We start from the raw sequence: 7207 nt of genomic DNA, 5'->3' as shown, positions 1-7207 counted from the left end.
TCTCCTTATTATGTTAGATTCTTTGAAGGTATATCCGTTTTTAGATTTGGAGAGGAAGTACTCATTTAGTTTTTTATATTCATTACTTGTATTTAAACAATGATCATATGCTAGAGTCCGTCTGTTGTGGGGCCGATTCCCACTCGGGGGAATAAAATAGAAAGCGTTGAAAGCGTTGAACACCACCACACTGCCTCATGATGTGACCCGCATATTGCAGGGTAGGCCGAGAGAACTTAATACTAAAACACTCCGTTCCCCCCGCACCGCGTAATTTTCGAGACATTGCGGTTAGAGTGGCGGAACTCAACTGGGTTGCTTTACAGTTTTCTTACAGCATAAGTATAATAAGTATAAAAAGTTTTATCTGAAGATTGACGTCCGAACCGGTCGGGAGTTTGACTCCGTTTTCGTACATAATTTGAATTATTTAAAAAGCCGGTAACAATATAACGGCTTTTGAGTTTCCCAGAACTTTTTTTATTGATCCTTTCAAATTTTATCAATACTTGTTTAGTATTCAACAGTTCACGCATTACGGCGGCGGCGGTCTGGAGCAATTATAGTGTCTCCGTTTATTAGGCGAGAGGTCATTGGTTCAAAGACTGTTATAAATAAAATTAGTGCAATAAAAATAGTATATGTAGCAGGAGACCGTTAACGCGACGGAACACGTGGGTGGGTTCGACGGAAAGCAATATTTAATATTTAAAATTCTTCGCTGTGGTAACTAGGTCCGTCACTCAATATGCAATGCCTTCAGATTTCGGCCAAAAGTGGCGAACGACTGTCGAAGACGGCGAATGTCTTAATGGTAACGCTTCTCGTCGAAAGTGTTGTCGAAAGTGTTAACACTTTCCAGGGTTCCTAGGTTTCCTTGGCCTTCCCTGCTGTAGGATACATTCGGGGGAAGAGAATTATTTTAATTTATTTGTTCGGCTAACAAGACGAATTGCGACGAATTTGCAATAAATTCTGCCACTTAAAACACATGTTTCAAAAATGTACCTTTGCAGGGTAGATACCTCGCTATGTGGAAAAAAACGTAAAAGTAAAAAGGTTTTGTGTTAAAAAAATATTATAATACGCTCATAACGCCTCCAGAATTCGGAGGAAACTGGGATATATTAAACTCTTACAGGAACTCCAACCTTAACCTGTATTTCAGTATATTGGAGTCAGGAGCAAGTCTACAAGAAGAAGAGGGTCACCACTCCATAATTGGAAACTACAATCACTCAATTACAATATTTACGTGCAACATTCAATAACATTTCTTTCAATCATGGTCTGGGGTAGTTTGATTATTTTCATCGGGGCAAACTTTTTGTTAAGTAATCATTGGTGTCTGGGGTGGTCACGGCCCATCCGGCTCCAAGTATTTCTACGCTCAAATCAAAAGTATAAAAAAGTCTTATTGGAGTTTGGTGGTGACGTTAACAATATGCTGAAAGTTAGGCTTCAAACTGGCGATTCCAATAAAACTTTAATTTTTTTGGCTAAAATTGGTTGATTGATTGAAAATACAGAGCAACACAGAACATTAAAAAATATATTATGAAAATGTTGTTTATCATGAGGCCCTGGTGGCGCAGCAGCATCGCGACTTAGACCCACGATTGTGAGTTTAACGCCCACTCTGGCAATAAATTATTTTCATTCGATTTGCTCTGGTAACAAGTCAAAACGCAGCGTTGAGTTCCGCCGCTCAACATTCAAAATCCCGTTCTGATTACAATAATATATGGGAAATGCAGGGTGAAGCTATATTTTAAACTAGCGACTAATGTATTGTTTCGTTTTAGTATTTGTCGGCAACAGAACTCGATCACATGTATAAAATTCAACTGACTAACTATCACGCTTCATGAGATGAACATGGTGTTGACAGACAGTAATATACTCATCCATAATATACATTTATCTCGTTCAGTGGCTCAATTCCAAGTCTCTCCTCTCTTCTCCCAGTTAAATGGACACCGGTGGCAAAAGTCTCCTCTGACTCCTTGTTCCTTGTGTAGTCATAAACAGTTTAACTACAATATACTACTAGACCACTTTATAGTAGAATGGGAATTTGGGATCTCTTCTATAAACCCTTTGGACGTAGATGAAAGGTAGTGCTTCCCGTGTGGTCCCTTCTTCTGGTCGGAACTCAAAATTATAAAATCTTTATTAAATTATTGTTCACTTTTTAGTTCGTTGTTAGACGTCGGTTTTTCTTTTTGTTAAAAATTAATTTATTTGAAAGTCGTTTAAAAATTGCACTAAAACCCATCAAAGTGTCATGGCGGCGCACGTGACGTCGACTCTGAGTGTAGTAGTAGGAGTCACGAATTAACACCTATTGACGTGACTTGTGACGTGGTTGGTGTAGATTCGTTCTAACTCTGGTAAATATTTATATGCATATTATTTTTGTGTGGATTGTGAGCGCGATGGTTGTGGATTTTATTTAAATTATTTTCATTTTTCCGTTCTGGTAAGCAAAGTGTGACGTTGAACTCCGTCAATCAACGCGTAATATCTCGGATTTGGGTGGCCACTGGCCACGAGGTTCCCACTGACTACCTCGCTATGCAAGAAAAGGCGCGAAGCTGCTTTTTCCTTGCAAAGTATTATCGTTCTTTCGGCTTAGTTGGATAAAGCGAGACGATCTTGCCACACAGCACGAAAGACACTCAAAATGAAACAAAAATAAAGAATGCATGAAGATAAGAATTATTTTACATTGAGGCTAGTCGTGGCGCGTGTGTCTTTGTACCCCGTACTATAAATGCGACAGGTTGTGGGTTCGATTTCTACTCGAGGAAATTAAATATTTAATTTTTTCATTTCCTGGCTCTGGTAACGAGGCAAAGCGAGACATTGAGTTCCGCCACTCGACATGCCACGCCTCCAGAATTCGGTGGAAAATGGAAAACGGAAGTGTTTTAATGGGAATAGAGAGTATTAACATTAGGTAGCCAGGTTCCTTAAGCCGTAGTCCGTATAATATACAGCTAATATTATAATTATATCAATAAATAACACAAACTAGTTTCATATCCGTTATTCTACGTTTAAATTAAATACCTAACACTACATAAAATCTAATTAAATTAAATACAATTCTACTTTTAAGTAACTTTAAGTTGTGTGTAATAGCGGGGCGAGTTCATACTAAATAAGCTTTTCCTGATGCTTTTAAAGAAAACTGCTATAACTATATAGAAACAGGATTAACAAGTACAAGTTAATATTTTACCACCACTTTTTTGTTTTATCCTTGAAAATTAACTTGTGACGTCAAAATAAACTGTGAACTAGCAAAACACTTAAAATAACTCCATCAACTAATTAGCTGTCATTTAAATATCTTATAAAATCCCGCCTTTAATTGACAGGTTATATTTATAAATAGTAAATGCTAAATACATGAAAAAGGCATTGATCCAAACAGCCAAGCTATTTTGTCTAAACCTACCTGCTTTAAAAAAAATTGTAACCAAAACGCTGAGCGTTCCCAGAAACGACACAAAATAAAAGAAACCGGCATTACGAACCTGTTCCTCGGTAATGACGGGCAAAAAATGTGGAATAAAAAAAACATAAAGTATCGCCCATCAGCTGATTTGCTGCGTTGAGGCGCCCGAGTATTATGAAAGAAATGAAGCGGTAGCGAAATGTCTAGACTCTTGTATTAAAATTTCCTGAATTTTGAAGATAAAGTTAATAAGAAAATACATTTTAAAAACTATTTAACTATTTATTAGCATTAGATACTAGTTTGTTGACTTTTATTCATATAAATTATTTCATCTATATTTCCAAATTGCAACGAATATCTTAATTTACTAATTATATTAAAATGGCGCTATTAAATTAAAATAAACAATAATTCAAGAAATAATAAATAATAAAACGTAAAAATTTCAAGGCTACCCAACAATGACCTCTATGGCACGATGACGTCGCGTCAGCTGATTCCCGCCAAAACCGGCGTCACAAACACAAAAAGAAAAGAAAAACAGCAAAAAAAGAGTAAGTGTACAATTATTTACAACAATTCTATTGTAGAAATCATGTTTTCTAGAGAACAATGGCCATTTAAATTGTTGTATTTTAAATTTTAAGTCTAAAACCCCTCGAGAAACAGCTGATTTATTTCGCGTCGCCATTTTGTTGCGGAACGGGTTGGTCGTCATGTGATTTAACACTGGGGTAAGTATTAATGAATCATTCGTTATATTATTTGTTTTATTTCCTTTTTTAAATACAAGGACGGTCAGTGATTTAAATCTATACTAATATAATAAAGCGGGAGAGTTTGTTTGGTTGAATGCTCTTACCTGTTCGAATTGATTGAGATTGATAGAGAGAGAAGCTGGTATAAAGACACTATTTTCTTTTTCCATAATTAGAGATATTTCGAGTTGAATACGTAACAGAACTTAGTTGACTAAAAAAGAAATTGGGGAACCTACTTCGTCTTATACAATATATGATTTAGTTTTTCATTAAAATAAATGGTCGCGGATTTATATCTGGCATATTATATATTTATCACATAAATATTCTAGTTAAAGTTCATTCACATATGAATTTTTAAATAATAAATGAACTTTTTTTACATGAGACTTTTGGTTTATAATATAATTTCCTGTTTTCTCATTGTAAGTGTATGTGTACATATATATTTTGTGGTAAATTTAAATTTAAGACAGTTTTTGCTGTCATAGTGCAGCAGTAACACGTCTGCTGTTATGTGGGAAAAAAGATGTAGCTAATATTTCTACCAGAATTGAAACTTTTAGGAAGTAATATAAAACACATTTTTAATCTTGTAATATTGCCTTTAAACGTTACTTAGAAGAGATAAGGGCATTACAGTGGTCAATATTTTTTGCAATGGACCCGAAGCAAAATTTTGACAAGACCTTCCTTTGTTTAATTCACTTTCATCCGTTTTCTAGCAGAGAGGTTATATTGTGAGATTTGAAATAACGATTGTATGGCAAATTTACAAGAAAGCGACTTCAACATTTTAGTATAACAGTAGTAATATAATAGAATAGAATTAAATATTTGTAAGTTTTCTATTTGTTAATTCTACATATAGACCGACGATGTCCTTGCTTAGAGTGAAATATTGACTTTAATGTCCTTTTTATAGTATTTTTTATCACTTATAATAAAATTAGGGTAATATTAGTTTTCATTGCTTTTTTGTTTAACCATTTTTTTTCTCTTGTAAGATAGCGAGAGGCTAGTTAATATATCACTTTCGATTTCAGATTCATTGCGATTTGGGTGGTGGATCCCAAAATCGTGTCTCTGCGCTATAGTTGTTTGTCTGATTTGATTAAGGAACCGAAAATACATCAAATATATATGTATATCTTGCCTCTTTATGAGAATTGAATTTATGACTATCAGATATAATCAGGCACTTTAACTTTGTTAAGACAGATTTTAAAATGTTCGTCTTTATATAGATACGATACAGAAAAGAGCAGCAATTGGATTCCTTCAGGATGTGGTCGCCTTAAACCTCACATGATTTTTACATCACACGATGATCTATTGTGAATTTCGTTTTTACAATAGATATGAAATATTTATGTTACAAGTGTGTTTTTTTCTGGCAAATAAGTTGTTCTATTCCCTTTGTTTGGTGGAATGGTGTGGCGAGGGGCTTGCTTGAAAAAATGGTTCGACCATATTGTATTGACCGTGTACCGGATCATTTGTACGGTTATACTGGGAGTGGGTTTATTTAGAACTGTTTAGGTACTCAAATAATGAGAACTTTTGTAAATCATTTATAGGTACTCTATTGTAGTAAATTCTTTATTGCCCGCCAGTTCCTGTAAGAAATTAAGAGTTAATCTGTTCTTTGGGTACTTGAATTGCAAAATATACATTCATAATTATGTTAATACCAAATTATTAATTACCTATAAATATTGATACATTAACTTCCTTTTATTTCCAGGTAGAATCCAGTAGAGGGTAGAATTTGCCATGAATCATATAAAATACTTTATCTAAAGAAAGCCAAGCCCAAAAAGATCAATTAGCAACTGTGCACAAAAATTTTAATTGCAATGCAAAGTTTTGAATTATTACAGCCGCTCAGAAAAAACCAGGTATGCAGTCAAAGTTATAAATGGTTGAAACCTGTCATCTAATACCCTTACAATATATTTGATACGGTTCTTATAAATATCATTGTGCAAAAGAGGCAGTGAAAAGGCGTAAAGTAAAAACTAGTGTATAATATATTTGGCTCTAAAATCTTTTTAAAATGATATTGTGGTTGCGAATTTGTGTTGTTTTTATATAAAACTAGTCGTCGTCGTAAGGTGTAAAATGAAATATCCCGTTCTTTCCCGTTCCCGGAAGAATTATATGTATACATATATTAAGATATATACTTGCACTAAGACTTGGTACGTGTGTAAATAAAGGTTGAAAATCGTTTTTTAAAATAACAAATTTATTTAAAAGCCGGCTGAAGCCAAATCAAAGTAAAAACACACAAAAAGAAAGGTAAGAAAGTAGCTTAAGTAATTTTTAATAATTTTGCACTTCAAAGAACAAATTATAAGGATTTAAAATTCAAAAGACTTCTTCTGTGTTTTATTTATTTAGTCGTTAAAATTATTTTTTACGCTACTAGCTGACGATGTATCGGCTTATTTACGTGAATAAAGGTCGTCTCCTCTATAAATATATGAATGAGCATCTCAAGGTAAAGGCAATGGCTGTGCGTTAAATTCTCTTAACAAGCTTATTATTTAGATTTTAACGTTCCGTTAAGACAGAACCGCGTTGTGTTCCGCTATACAACTAGCAATGTCTCGAATCCAGACGGGAAATATTTTGCCACAAGATTCTGTTTGCCTACACTGCTATTGCTATTGGAAATAAAATAGTAGAGCAAAAAAAATCGTTCGACATTTTATCGAACGATGTGATAATACTGTATCTTTCTAAAGCATGTCAAGTTTACGTCCGAACTGTATTATGTAATCAACTTGCAAATTATAACCTTTACTTTTTCATATAACGCTTTTATAAAAAGGAAGGAGATAGTGACCAATTATTAACTTATTTGTAAAGTTTAAAATGTATGATAATTTAAATTAAATTAAACGCTGTATCCCTCTTATAACATGGCGGGCAGAGGGATCGGAGAGTGTAGTGTTAAAACACCGCCCAT

The 7207-nt window shown here is 34.1% G+C and overlaps 1 long non-coding RNA gene across 1 annotated transcript; it reads left to right on the top strand.

Annotated features, from left to right (window-relative positions):
- Nucleotides 1-3940: 3940 nt before the first annotated feature.
- Nucleotides 3941-6883, top strand: LOC146538722 (uncharacterized). Its single transcript, XR_014878061.1, has 3 exons — nucleotides 3941-4023; nucleotides 4117-4203; nucleotides 5978-6883. It is a non-coding gene; the product is annotated as an uncharacterized LOC146538722 (long non-coding RNA).
- Nucleotides 6884-7207: the final 324 nt, after the last annotated feature.

This window comes from Heliconius melpomene, chromosome 6 (assembly GCF_056956725.1).
Source record: "Heliconius melpomene rosina isolate 202511_hmr_F chromosome 6, ASM5695672v1, whole genome shotgun sequence".
Taxonomy (NCBI): domain Eukaryota; kingdom Metazoa; phylum Arthropoda; class Insecta; order Lepidoptera; family Nymphalidae; genus Heliconius; species Heliconius melpomene.
The sequence above is the reverse complement of the archived record's forward strand: the minus strand, read 5'-3'. Positions and strand labels throughout refer to the sequence as shown.